Here is a 16,855-nt window from a genome sequence, read left to right as displayed (position 1 = left end):
ATATTGCATGTTGAGTTTTGTAGAGTTAGACGTCAATGATGACGAATATTGCCTATAAGAATTACTGTTCAACTGAAGTTTACAGTAAGTCGGAGCGAGACAGGTGATCGCAATGCTGCTGATTCCCATTTGTTTCTTTGTTTGATGTACTTGCCATTAAACGGACTTCCCTTTGCCAACTTACTGAGTCGTCCTTATTGAGTTGTGCCGGAGTATGTGAATCCTGCACCCCCGTCCTCACATGGTGCAGCTATCTTGTCTTACAAGTTCTAGAGGGTGAGCGCTGACCTATGGGCCCTGTCAGTGAATTCCTCTCCTCCAGAACACTTGGTAGCAGAGGCTGGTTTTGGCCATCGATTATAGATTATCGATTGATATAGTTATAAAACACCTTTAGGCCGACAGCACAAAGTAACTCTAGGCCTTCGGTAAGATCACGAGTCCTTTCGCCATTCCGGCTGAGTAGACTGAGAAGCTCCCCATGGACAATGATAGAGTAAACATTTTAAAAATCTGCAGTGGGTCTGAAGGAACCCGCCTTTCCAAGCATAACCCTTCTCATTCCCACGGGCAGCGGATCGGATGAAAGCCTTAAAAGCAGGAAGAGGAATGGGTGGTGATCCCGAAGTTCCAGAGAGGAAACGATGCGATGGGTGAGTGAAGCAATAAAACTCGTTGCTTTGGAAAATGTTGTGTAAGTATTAGACAAAAACCAACAAGTTGTGTCTCCACAGGTTATAAGGAAAAGGTGATGCAGTATATTTATTACCTATGCTCACCTCATTTTCTCTGACCTCTAAAAAACGGGCAATCTTTGCCCAAAGCATTGCAGAAGGGATCACTACTATTTGAATGTACTCCTCCTTAAATTCCAGATAGTATCCTGGCATGTTTTGCACAAAACTGATTAAAAAAAAGATCACTATTGTCTGGGTATGCTACTCCTTAATTCCAGATGGTGTCCTGGTTTTCTCTTCCTATATATATTAACATCTTGCATGCATATCATAATGTAATTAATGTTATTAAAGAATCTTTACTTTGATTTTGTCACTTAACTAAATATAAAGTCTAACCATAAACAGAAAAATATTTCTCATTATTTAATAGAAAATATAAAACAATCTTTTATACACATGAGCCTCGATAATATTTTACAAAATACATTTTTTTCCTTTCTAAAGTGGGCTCAACTTTAAATATATAGCATATTACAATCAAATCAACAGCATCTGAATGAATCATACACCATAGAGAACATTAATAATAGAAAACAGATGAAACAAAATCAAAACAAGTTAAAAGGTTAGAAGAAACAAACAAATATAAGGAAAACACTTTCCATTTGATCAAAAAACTCTGAGTTTCACAGGGTTTAAATTCTTCTCCTATGTCAGAAAGATATTATGAGAACACTCAATTTGCAACCTGTTCCAGTTATGGAAATCCACAAATATACATTCCACGGGTGCCAAAGAAGGCAAGAGTCCAATTATTTTTCCTGATAGGATTTGAAGATAGATGGTTGGTGTCAACTTAGTTAGTATATTCACACTTTCCAACCACCTCTTATAGTGTTGTTCAAGTCTTACAGTGCTGCTCAGGTCAGGTGTAGGTATTAGAGCCAGTAAGGGAAAGGTAACAGTGGGCAGCGGAGAAAAAGAAAGTAGTTCGGAGTAGAGAAGACTGTATATATATATATATATATATATATATATATATATATATATATAGGGGGTTAATGACTCGAGCATAAGAAATAAAGAGTGGATACCAGGGGGGCACCTGAGAAAAAAGTAAGGATTACCAGGGGGCACCTGAGAAAAAACGAAAGGATTACCAGGGGGGCACCTGAGAAAAAACGTAAGGATTCGCCTTGTTCCTGCACTTTAAAGAGTGGTCAGAAGGAACGTGAACCCAAAGCCCACAGTAGGGAGACAATTTAGGCTACGATGACGATTAAAGACAGCGTCAAAGGGGTTAATTCTCATCCCATGACGGGGTATTGATTAGAAGGCAGGTATACGTATGACCAGCTGGTGTCTGTCTAGTCTGTCAAACGTCTGTCATATGTGTTCTGTTGTGTGTCAAATGTAAAATAATTGTATTGGTGATTGTTTGAAATGCATTTTGGCTTTACGCGATTCTGTAACTAAGAGGGAATCGCCACTGAATTGATGAGTTTTGAGTACATTGTTGGTATAAAATTTGGCGGGAAAAGATTGGATTGGAGCTTGCGTATTTGGTGCTCGCTCATACTGGTGAAGGGTTAAAGAACTGTATGAATACTGGTGGTGACGAAATGGAGGAAGTTACCCCACTTGCACATTTATGCAAACAGCTGCCCAAGCATGCACCAAAGCTGAAAAAATACAGCACTGAGTGGATTCAGGGTACCGCAAATAAAATGTTTATGCCATGGCCCCAGAACGGGTCACTCTCTAAGGCTGTATTACAGCATATGACTACCTTCCTACACGCCACATATACTAGCAAGAAGCTAGAGAAACGTCTTGCCGTCCCCGAACTTTGGAAAATATTTGAGCAGATGAAGGAGGAAGAACCACCCGTAGATTGGATATTAAATGTATGTACAGAGAGGGGTGAGACGCCTACCGCGCCACCTGCCCCGCCTGAGCCAGTGATCGAAGGGAGTAAGTCAGAGGGTATTTACATGCTAAGAGAACTTAAGGCAGCCACGGGGTACAGCAACCCGGCATATGAGTCGCCTACGTATAATAGTGACGACATCAAAGAAAAAGAGCAGGAAAGTAATCTTACCTCCGAAGTCCCAAGGGACAAGGAGAGACACAGTGATGAAGGAAAGGATCAGGCACAGAGTAGTGCATCTCTCGAGAAAGAGAGAGAGGGAAAGAAGCAGAAATGAGGTGATGAGGCAGCATTCGCAAAAGACGAATGGATGGGAGGTCAGATGGAAAAGGAAGTCAAGATGTGAGGCTGAGGGAATGGGCTGACGGGGCGCAGAGAAAGGAAAAAGAGAAAGAAAAGGAAATGAGAAACGAGAGGGTAGGAAAGAAGGATAGGTTAAGGCGAGAACAACTATATCGCGAAGAGCAAGAATTACCGCTCAGTCACACACAATACGCAGCCTATGAAAAGTACAGGCAGAATATGCTAAAGTTAGAGGAAGAAAGGAGAGTGCACGAAAGGAAAGTAAAGAAGCGGGAAGACGAGGAAAGTAGAAGGGCAAGGGAAAGTAGAAATGAACGGATGAGGGAAGTAGATAAGGCTAGAGAAGAAGCAAAGAAGCGAAAAGAAATAGATGAGTAAGCAGAACGTAAGCGCAGACAGAGGGCACGAGATCTAGAATATTTGCAACGGGAAGTTAAAAAACCCGATCCCGTTGTAGAATGGGAAGACATAGAATAATTCTTTCCTGCAAGCGACATGGTACCAGGTACAAGCGGGACAAATATTAAGGATGACTTTGACACCAGAAGCATCGGGGAAATTATTGATAAAATCTATGATGAGATGGGGTTGGAACTAATTTACCAAGGGGGAAGGGAAGATGAGCGCTTAGAAAGCACTCAGCTATATGACACAGATGATGTCACCCGAAGTAGTGGGAGCAGTGGACTGTCCCTAGACAGGCTGGAGATCGGGCAGAACGAAGAAGATGCAAGAAGTTGTGTAAACTGGGAGTACTCAGGATCTGACTCCGGTGGGGAAACAAAGGATGTACCACATGAAGAAGATAGACGGTGCGGAAAACGTCTCCCAGGGGACCGAGAGATCAGATGGTCAGATGCTAGTGGGTCCACAAGTAGGGCACCGAAGTCTGCCACGCAGTTCGGCCGACAAGAAGGAACGCCCCATGGTCAGAGGGGGGCGACAGCATCTGCTTATGCAGACAGATTAAGGGCATTGCCAGGTAGGCGGCAAGGCGGGAATGCCACCCCGGTTATAGACCGGAGAGCTATGGGGAAAGAGAAGGAGGACTGTGCATTCCAATTCCCGTTGCTAGAAAAGGGGGGAGCAAGACCACAATATATTCCATGGCCACACATGGACCGAGAGAACCTTAAAAATAAGTTTCCAATGCTGACGTCGGGAGCCGGAAAGTGGATACATGAGTTAGAGAAAATGACGGGGGGTGTCACCTTAGCTATAGGGGACATAAAGGGCCTCCTAATTGCCATACTTGGTGAAAGAGCCGATGATGTATGAAAACGGGCAGGCTATCCTAGGGTAACCCTAACTAACACCTCCCATGACGGAGCGCCATTTAATAACTGTAGGGCAGCAGTGTGGAAAGCACTGCAAACGCTATATCCGGACACGTCTGATATGGGAGCTATAATGACTCGAAAAATGAAAGAATCAGAGGATCCGTTGATTAATATCCAGAATTTTCAAGACGCATGGGTATTCGAAACGCATGAGTCTTGGACGAAATCTATCCCCGTATTCTACCGCATATTGTGCCAAGGGTTGCCAGAACCGGTGCAAAAACAGCTTAAGAAATTGGTAGGAATAGAAGCTAAACCATGGGCCGAAATACAGTTGACAATTGCACACTATTGTAGATTGTTGCAAGAAAAGAAACAGAAAAAGGAGGTAACTCGTAATGGAGAGGAGGCAAATCTGGTGCAAAAGAAGCTCTCAAAATATGCTCTCGAGGGAGCCATGCTCACCAGCCCAGCCAAACCAAGCACACAGCAAGCGACTAACCCATCGCAGAATAATCAGGGTAACACGGGATTTTACCCGAGGGGAAGGGGTTTTGGAAGTAGAGGATGGCAGAGTAATCAGGGAGGGTTTAGAGGTAACCAAGGAGGCTTTCAGAATGTTCAAGGTGGCTTTCAGAACGCACAGATGGCCGGTCCAGCTATGCCAGATGGACAAATGGCCCGACCACCGCCTGTGTGTTCGTTGTGTGGAATGACAGGACACGTGGCGCGCATGTGCAGAAGCCAAGGCATGTGGCAATACAGCCAATGGATGGGGACAGGCATGGTGAATCAACCTGCCGCCCCGCAGCAGGGCGGTGCACAAAATTATGCAGTGCAGCCGCAGGCGTCAGGCGCGCAGCAAGGTGCACAGCAAACGGTTCAACCACCGAACATGGGGAATTTGCCACAGGGACAACCCCAGCAGGCGCCGCCACAGATGGTACAGGGTAATAATTCCGGAGGGGGAGTTAACCCTGGAAATGAGGGGAGCACACAAGTATACAGTGGACCGAACCTGTACATGAAATAGGACAGCTCACGGGGGACTCTGATGTGCTCTATCCTATAAGTGACACCAGAATTTAACAGTGAACCAAGGGTGAATATCACCATAGGGGTAAAGAATATTCCTTCTTAGTTGACACGGGTGCAATGCGCTCATGCATACGAGAAGGCAAGTTTTCCTTGTCCGGCGAGGCTATAGATACTCAGAGTTTCACTGGAGCTCATAGTAGAGTTCCCTTTACAGACACAATCCCAGTTTCGGTGGGAGAGCGCGAAATGAATGTACCCCTATTATATTCACGTCAGACCCAAGTTAATATTCTGGGTCGGGACCTAATGACTAAATTAAACATGACCATCTTGTTTACCGAAAATGGTATAGTGTGCTACACCTCAGGAATGCATTATTCAAATGTGTTTGAAATTATCAGAGCATACTCAGCAATGAGGGCTACACCATTAGAACCAAAGGTTTTCGCATTTGGCATGCGGGTGATTATGGCGGGGTTGCCAGGCCTCGCAGACAAGACTATGAGAATCCCTGATGAGTTTCTATTCAGACCAAGAATACCCATGCACGAAGAGGAGGGACAAGTATTTCCCTTAATGATACAATCTGCCCTAGTGCGAGGAAAAGTGATATTGGTTGAAGGAAATGACGATGAAGGCAGACAATGGTGTGCGATTATCGCCATTGAAGATGGGTATCGAGTGACTGAGGTCACCGATGACGATCTGTTCGAAGATCACCCTGACCTAGAGGAGACAAGGGTAGAAGTGAGTCTCATATTCTGGGTCAAAATGATCAAACGGGAGGTGCCACAGAGAATGATGTTGGCACTGATACGTCCAGAGTACTTTGATGATGACATGGCCCAAGTGCCTGCCACAGTATGGACTACAGGGCCCTAGGACGTAGGTCTCCTGAAGGGGGCAGGTTAAGTGAAGATTAAACTGAAACCAGGAGCGATTTTGCCACGAGCACGACAATACCCCATGTCCAGAGAGGCAGATGAAGGGATCGCTAAGACAATTTCCATCATGATGGAGCAGGGCATCCTAGTGACGTCAGAATCACCTTGCAACACAGTGATTTATCCTGTCAAGAAATCAAAGGGAGGGTCTTGGTGTTTAATCCAAGATTTACCAGCATTAAACGACATAGTTGAAGCCGAATTCCCTCTAGTCCCTAATCCATCCACAATATTATGCAATATACCAACTGAAGCTAAATATTTCACGGTGATCGATTTGAAAAATGTGTTTTTCTCGATTCCATTGCACCGTGACTCACAAGACCTGACGTCATTCACTTTCAGACAAATGTGTCTGAAAAGCACAAGGTTGCCACAGGGGTACTGCGAGTCCCCGTCGATCTTCAACAGAGTCCTGCAAATGGACCTAAGCATCATTGCGGTGGACAGTGTTGTTTTGCAGTATGTAGATGACATTCTGATCTGCAGCACCACTGAAGAGCAATGCAGGTGCGACTCTGTGCAGCTATTGACTTTACTGGCTGAGAAGGGATACAAGGTTGATAAGGAGAAGTTGCAGTACTGTCAGCCAGAAGTGTTATACATAGGCCAACTGATCTCTCATGAGGGAAAAATGGTAACCCCAGAAAGGGCTGAAGCCATCATGAACATGGCCAAGCCGCGCGCAATAAAACAAATGCAAAGCTTCTTAGGCCTGTGCAATTATGAAAGAGCATGGGTCTTTGACTACAGCTCATACACCAAGTATCACGACCCTCGGCCAAAACTCGCTCTGGAAAACCCATTGGCCAGGTGGAGTCAGGACTCGGGCCTCTAGAGCCTGGCATCCTCTTCCAAAGCCCTCTTGGAGCCACTCCTGATGCCTATGGCGCCAGGCTCATACACCATGAAGAACATGTGCTTGGGAACTACTTAATGTGTTGTCAGCCAACATGGAGGCATCCACATAGCTTGGTTCCAAGGAACCAAGCTATGCGGCCTAGTGTTTTGGGTGTGGTAGCCTAGGGACTACTTTACCTGGACTATTTTGTTGGGGCTATTTAAACCACACCCGAGCAAGACAACGCGCTTCGCGTTACTTTGCAGCTTGCAATGTGACGCTCACCGTGTCCAGCTATACCCTCGAACCTCGGAGAAGCAGAACCTGCAAGGAGACAAAAGGAACATCATTAGCAGCAGCATCTTACCTGCAGTCTTCATCTGTAGCCACTCCCAGCTACTGAGAACAGCTTCCTCGAATCTGCACGCAGTAGAGACATTTGCAAATTACGAACTGCTCAAAAGGCTTACCTAGCTGGTCGCTTCTCGGCTGGCACCACTCTGGACATTCCACTCGCGCTGAAGAACACCGCAACCTACAAGGAAGGAAAACACAGGCTAGCAAAGGGAAGACTTTGCAGCGCTGCGCATAACGCTTACTTACCGAATCATAGCGCTCTTAATGCGCCATCATTTACCAGCGGGGCTCAACCAAGCCAGTTCTCCACGCTGAAGCTCTGCATACCTAAGGGAGAAAAAAGAGACATTTTAAACAAAGAAAGGCATTCAGGATAGCAACAAAACTAAAGAACAGCAATAAGACCTACCTGAACAATATCAAACGGGCCGGTGTCAGTGCAGTAACTGGACCGCACTCGCCGATGAAAGACAACGCGCCCCTGCAAAGAAGGCAGGACGGAGAGCATGCCTAACTCTAACACAAGGTGAGGAGAGGACGCCAGAGGGACTGAAATCATATGCGGGTGGAGGGAGGATACTTACCCGAGTCGGTCAGTCTTGTACACAGTCCTCCTGTATTTTCAGGGGGACCTTCCCTGCAGACCACATCAGGGCAAGCTGAGAAGCATACCAGCGAGTAACCCGGCTGGGTGGCGTCCCTTTGGATACCAGGTGAGCGTAATACCAAGCCCTTGCTTCAGGCCCTAAAGAAGGCCCAGGTGAAAAGGGAAGATATCGAATGGACTGAGGCGATGGAAAAGGGGTTCACAGAGCTTAAGGGGGCAATTTATAAGGCCCCAGTTCTCGCGATTCCTAATTATGCATAGGAATTCTACCTGTTCTCACATACCGATGGTAATTTTATGCTAGCAGTGCTCACGCAGCGAACCTCGCTGGATTACAAGCCCATAGCATATTACAGCGGGAATCTGGACCCAGTCATGAAGGGCCACTTCCCATGCGAACAAAACCTAGCTGCTGCCGCATTCGCTATCGAAAAGGCATCATCCATTGTGATGGGGTGCTCCATGACACTGTATGTTGAGCACTCACTGTTCGCCGTACTACAGAAGCCAAAGGGCACACTGACATCTCAAAGAGCATCCGCCTATGAGGTGATTATCTCTAATCCATCGATCAAAATAGTGCAATGTAAAACTGTGAATCCAGCTACGTTCATAGCAGAGCCAGTCACAGAGGGAGAACCTATAAACTATGAAGAATTCTATGATGAGATCCCCAGGGTATAAGAAAATGCCCTGGCAAGTGGAGAGATCGTCTTGATTGACGGGTCTTCGAGAATCGACCAAGAAGACGGGCAAAGGTATACAGGTGTGGCCGTGGTAAAACACCTAGCGAATGGAGAGTTTCGAGTACTCATTAATGCACGAATACCATCTCTTTATTCGGCACAAGCGGCAGAACTATTGACACTGATACTCGGCATTGAGAATCATGCAGACCAGGAAGTAAAGGTGTACAGTGACTCCACCTATGTGACGTCCACCGTACATGCACGTCTAGCACACTGGAAAAGGAGGGGCTACCTTCTAGCATATGGCACGCCAGTGCAACATGCAGCCCTATTGGACAGGCTGATAAAAGCACCACAGCTCCCAATGGGCATAGCGGTCGTGAAATGCCCTGCTCATACCAAGGGGATGGATTTCGTGCCACGTGGAAACCATGAAGCGGACACAGAAGCCAAACGTATGGCATCCAAGAATGAAACAATCATGGACTTGGAGGTGGCACGTACACATGAGCGGATGATGGTGGCGCAAGCCGCACCAGAAGCTTACAGCAATATGGGGCAGACTCAGCTAATGGAGCACCTGGGGGAGGCACCTCAAGAGGAGAAAAATCTGTGGAAACATCGAGGGTGTTCTTTAAACCCCTCTGACTGGTTATGGAGGCAAGACAGCACTGGTAAACCAGTAATGCCTGTCGCCCTCCTAAAGGTAGCGCTCGAACAACTTCACTACCCCATATACATGTCAAAAGAAAACCTAGCTGCAACGCTCGCAGAAGACTGGTTCACACCGAATTTAGCGGAGCACGTAGAATTTTCTATGTTGAACTGCATTATCTGCCAGCAATTCACTGCTGGGCACACATTAAAACTAGTGAGAGAAATAATTCCCAGACCAAATGGACCATTCCAGCACTTGCATATCGACTACGTCAACATGGTTCAAGTATGCAGCGGGTACAGGTATTTAATTGTGGTGGTGTGTCCATTCTCTAGATGGATAGAGGCAGGCCCCTGTACACACCCCAACGCTACCTGTGCCACCAAGTTCCTGGTAAGAGAAGTGTTCCCTAGATGGGGGGTGCGCAAGGTCATGAGATCAGGTAATGGGGCCCACTTTGTAAATTCAGTTTTCAAACAGATTAGTTTGTTGCTTGGTATAAAGCACAAGTTCTCGTCGGCGTATCATCGAGAGGGGAATGGGATATGTGAATGGATCAACGGCTTGCTTAAGGGAAGGATAGCCAAGTTGAAGCTCACATTAAAAAAGGGATGGCTGCACTGTCTACCATTGGCATTGTATGCACTTCGGAACCAACCAGGATCCGACCATCATCTCACGCCGCACAAGATAGTTACAGGCAGAAGGATGAGGACCCCTCTTACCCCCCGAGATAGAGCTAGTTGTGATGCGCAGCCGACTAGGGAGGTTCTGGGAACAAAGATGCAAAAGTACATTGACTGTATAACATCCAGTGCCTCTGTCATTACAGGCCAGTTGCAGCGACGGCGAAAGGGGGATGGTGCAGCACGAAACACAACAGGAAGTGCTGAAGCAGACACCGAGCAAAGTGTACCTGCGCCCCTCATCTACCCTTGTAACAGCGTGTTGGTGAAGAACTTTACCAGGAAAAGGTGGGACGAGCCAAGATTTAATGGCCCGTTCATTGTAGAAGACTGCACCCCATCCGCCTTCAAGCTCCAGGGCAGAAGGGCATGGATCTTCCTAAATGACATTAAACCCTACATAGGAGAGAGCCCTCCAGCTACATCTAACTGCGGAGAATCTACAGACAACAGGGAAGAACCTCAGCACATGCAGACAAGATCCATGGTGAGGAAGAAGGACGCATGAGCAGCAAAACAAACGGCAACAGAATCCAGTAAAATTGTGGCTTTCAAAACAAGACATTTCCTCAAACCAAGTGAAGGATGATAAAAGGACAATAATATGAACATTCTGTGCAGTCAAAGTTACAGAGTAAAGGAAGGGAATCGCACATCCAAAGCTGCAGCAACGCTACTCATATGAACGTAAAGCCACACAAATCATTGAAAAGGCCCTAAGGCTCTGAAAAGCAGAAAAAAAGACACTCATGAGAACCAAAAAACAATATTAACCAGTACCAAGACTTTGTTCACAGAACTTATGGTATCCCCCAGTAGAAATATTACAAAGGATCTGCTTTCCTGTTTTCGGCTAGTATTAGAGACATATCCATCACTTGTAGGGAGAGATACCAGCATCCCAGATTACATTCAAGATCCAGCTAACAGGAAGATAATATGGCAACTACTGACTGTCCTCGCGGAGGCTTTTGCCGAAGTGCCAGAGTACTGGGAATAAGGACAAATGCTCCCACCTCAAGTGATCATCGATGAACTGACATACACCCTATTTCCGAATCATAGAGGAGTGCCCAGGACTCGTCGGGAGAACCACAGATACCCTAACCTTCATCAGAGACCCAAGAAACGATGAATTCCTAAACCAAGTGTGGTAAAAACTAAACTACGTGGTCGCAATCCACACAGCAGGAAAGTGTAAAAACTGTTCACGTCACAAGAAAGGCCTGTGATCCAGGGATCAGAAAATCTGAGCGAATTTCGTTGTCACCAGAAGACAGCAGATACGCATACCAAGTCTTCTTCCATCTCATTGAGAACTTCCCAGAATTAGTGGGCAGACCAAACAATGTTGACGTACCCGCAATCCTCAGAGACCCAGTAAAGAACGCACAATTAAACAGGCTCCTGAGAGCCATCATAGCGCAACTGAGAAGTAATTATGGTCATCCACTGCTGAGGTGAGCCTTAGAAGGAGGATATCCACAATAGGACTGTCTGCCGAGGACAGATCAAGAAGAGCAGAAAGGAGGATTGCGACATCTTGTTCCTAGGTTATTTTTATTTTTCTCTATTTTTTATTATCCTTTTGTCATCTGTCCACTGTGGAGCAGATCAAGGAGAAAGACACTGTTCTTCAACTTGTCGCTGAGAGACCGAGCGAAAGGAGCAGACACAAGCACTTCACCGCCTTATATTCTTTTCTCTTCATTTTTCTAATTTTTTCCTATTTTTTCGTGTGTTCACTTTTATTTTTATTTTTGTTTTTATTTTTACAGCATTTTATTTTTGTGTGATTTTTTGCAGTTTCATCCAATCATTCCTTCGCAGTGAACAGGTTCCAACATGTCCTCTAGACCAAAACAAATTCGAGGGGTTCACTGGGACCTCACCTACTATAGATACGCATAATTAATGTGATGTACCAAAGTTGCTAGCCTAACCTTTTCCCATAGCATAGCAAACAGAACCGTGCTGCATACCCAGAGACTATCGTCATCACCCACAAGAGGGGGGACGCTTGAAAAGCACTCGACACTTTAGTAATAAAAAATGTTAATGTTTGAACTGTGAGATCGGAGCAAGCAAAGAATAAATAATTGACCATGGACTCGATCGAAATGGGGGCCCAGAGCAGTAACATAGCTTTACCCCCAGCAGAAGGGCGCCCCCACATCCCTTGAAGAAAATGCTGCAAACTTTCGTTCAGAACGATTATGTGCATATGTACAGTGATCATTATTGTTTTTCTATTATTAACAATCAGAACTGCTTTCTTTATTGGTGCACAAAGTGTTCCCCTATCAGTACACCCACTGGATAACGAACGTCAGGGGCCTACAAAAGCACCCGGACCCTATATAGTGATTCCAGTTCCAAGAAAAGCTAATGATGAAGCAAATGATTTAAAATTGAATGTAATTAGCAGTGATACGTATACACATGAGGTGATGAATGAAAGAAAAGGCTGGAGACAGGGTCAGCACGGAATTAATAATAATGTAGCATTGACCACTGCATGCACCCACACACACACAGAATGCACACAAACAAGGGCAAGTGTCAATGGCTACAAGACCTCCAACAAAGGCAGCAGAGAAAGAGAGACTGCCTGCCGAACAAGCAGTTCCAAAGGACACTGGAAGTACTCAAGAGGAGCCAAGTGAACCACTAGAGAGAGAGGTCATAGAAAAATCCCTCAAAAGAACAGAAGTAGCCACAAAGGGATTCACAGACAAAACACAAATGCTGATAGACTTTTTGTTCCCATTCATAGTCAGAGCAAAGAAACTGCACGAGGAGCTGGAACATAGAACTGCAGAGACTATAACGACAAACACGCCAGCTCGAGCACTGCAAACAAGCACCAGATCTATAACTCAGCCTCACGCTGAGGAGATGGTGAGCCAATGGCGGCCAGAGAACCACGATGAAAACCAACAAGAGGAGAGGAAGAAAACCAACAAGAGGAGAGGAGGAAAACCACAGAACCTTCTCCTACCATAGCGAGGCAGCCTGCTGCACCGAGACACCCAGAGAGGAAAAGCAGCACAGACGCATTTAGAGACATAGGGCCTCATTACAGGTCGGGCGGTCCTGAATTAACAGTGGCGGTAAACCCGCCGCTACTGTTAATTCCGGACCACCCGATCCCGAGTCCTGCAGGCGGGAGTTGATCTTCCCGCCAGGTCTGACCTGGCGGGTTGAACACCTCCCGCCTGCAGGCAAACGTGGAAACACCGGCACCATCAAGAGATGGTGCCGGTGTTTCCACTTGGGACTCAATGGGAATGGGGATTTACACCATTCCGCCTCCGGGATTCCCAGGTCACCAGGGTCGTAATGCCCTGGTATTTCCAGGAGTCATGGAGGCAGAATGCTAATACGAGTCCGGCGGTAACCAGGTGGTTTTACCACCGCGGTTACCGCCGGACTCGTAATGAGGCCCAAAGTCATAGCAAACTTCAGAAGAACGCTGAGAATCAAGAGAAGCCTGCACGAAGATAAAAATGAACTAAATGATTACCTGGACAGCACAGCCCATCTCGGAAACAACATAAGGTACCAGCACATGAAGGAAGTAGGATGAAGAGAGTTGGAAGGAGAATGCTTCGTCTGTGCACTCCTACCATACAGTATGAGAAAATCCAAGATCTTTGTGGCTGTAGAAATTGATGAAAAATACTGAAGCGAGACAACAGACTACCCCACTCTATGTCTAACCAGGACAGGCGTGGTGATCTACAGGATTATTGTGATAATTGCTTACACCTTCAAACTAAGTAAGCCAGGTTCATGCAAAAAGTATCATATTTTGTAGAAGGGAATGGAACCATCCCACTCATTCAACAAACACTAACAACATTACTATTCTTAAATAAGTCCACGTCAATTTATTTAGTGTTAAGACCAATTTAGAAAAATTTAAAAAGAGAGAGAGAACAACAGCATATATATTAATCACAATACATCAAAAAAGACATCATCTTCTCACTCAATTCTTAAAAACAGTATCCTTTGTATGGGGTTCATTGCCTTAATGGAAACCACTGTGTTCACTTCAACAGTTTACAGATACAAGACTATATTATTTTACAAGTCTATTGTCAAGTGTCGACATGTTTCGGCCTTTTATGGCAATGAAACACTATCCCTAGTGTCTCTACAGCCAATACTTTTTACAGCCTTCTTCAGGACAATTTCTTTCCAGATGATGGGCACCTCTTTCAAATCCCCCTTAACAAGTTAAGCACAATATCCTGGCTGGACCTGAGCTTCAAGCTAGCTTAATCCTAGCCCTTGCAGGACTTGGTTCCTGTCCCCAAGTATTCTCGGATCAACTCTGGTTTATTTAGAAATTCCAGACTGTATTAGGAACTTGCTTCCTACTAGTTTTGAGCCTTCACAGAACACAAGTGTTCATTGAATCATGCTTTAATATGCAGAGAAACTCCGCAGCACCGCCGGAAAATCGCGTGTACAAATGCGTCTCACTCGATTTCCTTAATCCTTTTATGGAGCTCCAGCATCACGAAAACAACGCGGCCCCCAAAAACAAAAAATTTAGGGAGATTACCTTTGTAGAGGTAACCTGTAGAAATTGATGTCCAGACAGCACACTGTATGTCGCACGTAGCAATGTGCAACACCAGAGGTCAGTTCATGGGCAGCGATGCCTCCGTGATATGGGCAACTGAAGCAACGGATCCTGATGAGGATGATTATGTTCAAGACATAAAAACAAGAAACAGCTCATACTAGGAACCACGTTATCAGGTATGAGAACCCAGATGTAAAAGGGGCAGAGATTAGATGGGAAGTGAACCAGAAGCTAAATATCCGAGGAAAAACTCCAGAAGAAGCCCGAAGTTGGAAGAACAGGGGCCAGATGCAGATTTGGGGAACAGTGCTGTCACCAGACGGATGGGAAAAAGGAGTGGTGATCTGCAGAGCCTGGATGGTCACCGGACATTACAAACCTACCATCAACATAGTGCGGAACGGATGCAAGTCACTGTGGCCAAAACTCGCAAGATTACTCACATGGTTCGAAGACAGAGGGGGACCCCTGCAGATAGTACCACTACAGAACCCAAAATTATGCTTCAGAAACAATGGTACGAGGACGATGGGAGAGAATCAGAACTGTGGACGAGTCTTCGACGCCCCAGGAATGGTACATGGAACCGGAGTGATTATGGATCACTACTGGGCATGTGGATCCAAGGCATACATAAGACTGCCGAGAAACTGGGGAGGCATATGCACAATAGTGAATGTCCACATTCCTGCACTAGTGATTCCCAAGAATGACCTGAATTTGGACAGTTTCCCGAAAGCAGATGCTCATCTAAGGAGAAGGAGATCTACGGAACTGGTATCCAGGATGAAAAGAGAAAATTACTTTTCTACCAAATCAGAAGATGCATTTCATGCAACCCCGTACGAACACAGGCTGTTCAGCCTCACCTCAACAGTATTCACAACATTACTCCTACCCCGCAACCAAATTGGGTTGAATGCTAAATGGTTGCAGATAACCAGATGGGAGTTACTGCAGACCATCAATACCACTATAAAAGGATTCAACACGATCAAAGAAAAGCTGAAAGCAATCAGACTAATGACCCTTCAAAACAGATATGTGCTTGACATGATCACTGCAATGGATGGAGGTGTTTGTGCAAAAATCGGAGAATCATGTTGCACATTTGTACCATCACACGATGAAGAAAATGGAACCCTAACAGAGGCCATAAGCATGTTGACAAGACTGAAAAACCAGATGATCGATGAAAGTGATGAAGTGGACGATGACAGCTGGTTTGGAGACCTAGGGCCTCATTACACGGTCGGCGGTAAGGGTTAACGGTCACCGTTAATGGTAACGGTGACCGTTAACCCTTACTGCCGAACTACGAGGTCCCTTTGCGGGTTGGGGAATTTAACGCCTGCTTTTTGCAGGCGTTAAAACCCAACCTGCAAAGGGACCTTGGTGCTAATTACGGCACCGCAAATTTGCAGTACCATAATTAGCACCTTCCTCATTCCCATTATGCCCTATGGGGCAAAAATGGGAATGGGGAAGGGCAATGGTAGAAGGGGGAATTACCGCCCCACCAACCTTGGAGTAGGGCGGTAATTCCCCTTTCCGCCAAGGCGGTACCGGTAATTTACCGGCATGGACCAAGGTGCTAATAGCTCCTTGGTCCATCGCCTACCGTGTAATGAGGCCCCTATTCTCGTGGGTCCCACAATGAATGGCAGATATATTCAAGTTTCTGGGAGCTCTCCTAGCAATGCTATTGCTTGGATTCTGCGTTATCAAGCGAATCATTGCACAGTGCCAGAAAACTGCAAAGAAATCCATAGGGATGAAAATAATGGTCGATGTTGAACCAAGAGGGAAGCCTAGAGATCTGACTGATGAAGAAATAAGAGACTTCGTGAAGGCCAGCAAATTTGTGCCAGAAGGAACAAAATTCACATATCCTAAAAAGCAAAGAAGGTATGAAGGAAAACGGATCTATTGCAGTCCAAATGGACAATGCCAGCTAATGACCTGGAACAAAGATGAACATGTGAAAACAGCAGGGAGTTTGAAAGGTGTGATAAAAATATGGACTCCAAAGACGCACATGTTCACACCAGCATGTGCAAACCCTGAAGATGATGAACAAAACACTGAAGAATCAAAGGAAATAGAGATAAAAAAGGAAGCAGAAGTGGTCGATGAACTGACCAGAGGGGGGAGTGTAAAGGAGGTCCCAGACATGACCTGCACCCCTGCCCCTCATTTCGAGCAACCAGGATGGTTCTCGCCAAGGCACGTGACTTGTGAG

This window comes from Ambystoma mexicanum, chromosome 11, assembly GCF_040938575.1.
Source record: "Ambystoma mexicanum isolate Mex_15411 chromosome 11, UKY_AmexF1_1, whole genome shotgun sequence".
Classification (NCBI taxonomy): Eukaryota; Metazoa; Chordata; class Amphibia; order Caudata; family Ambystomatidae; genus Ambystoma; species Ambystoma mexicanum.
The sequence above is the reverse complement of the archived record's forward strand: the minus strand, read 5'-3'. Positions refer to the sequence as shown.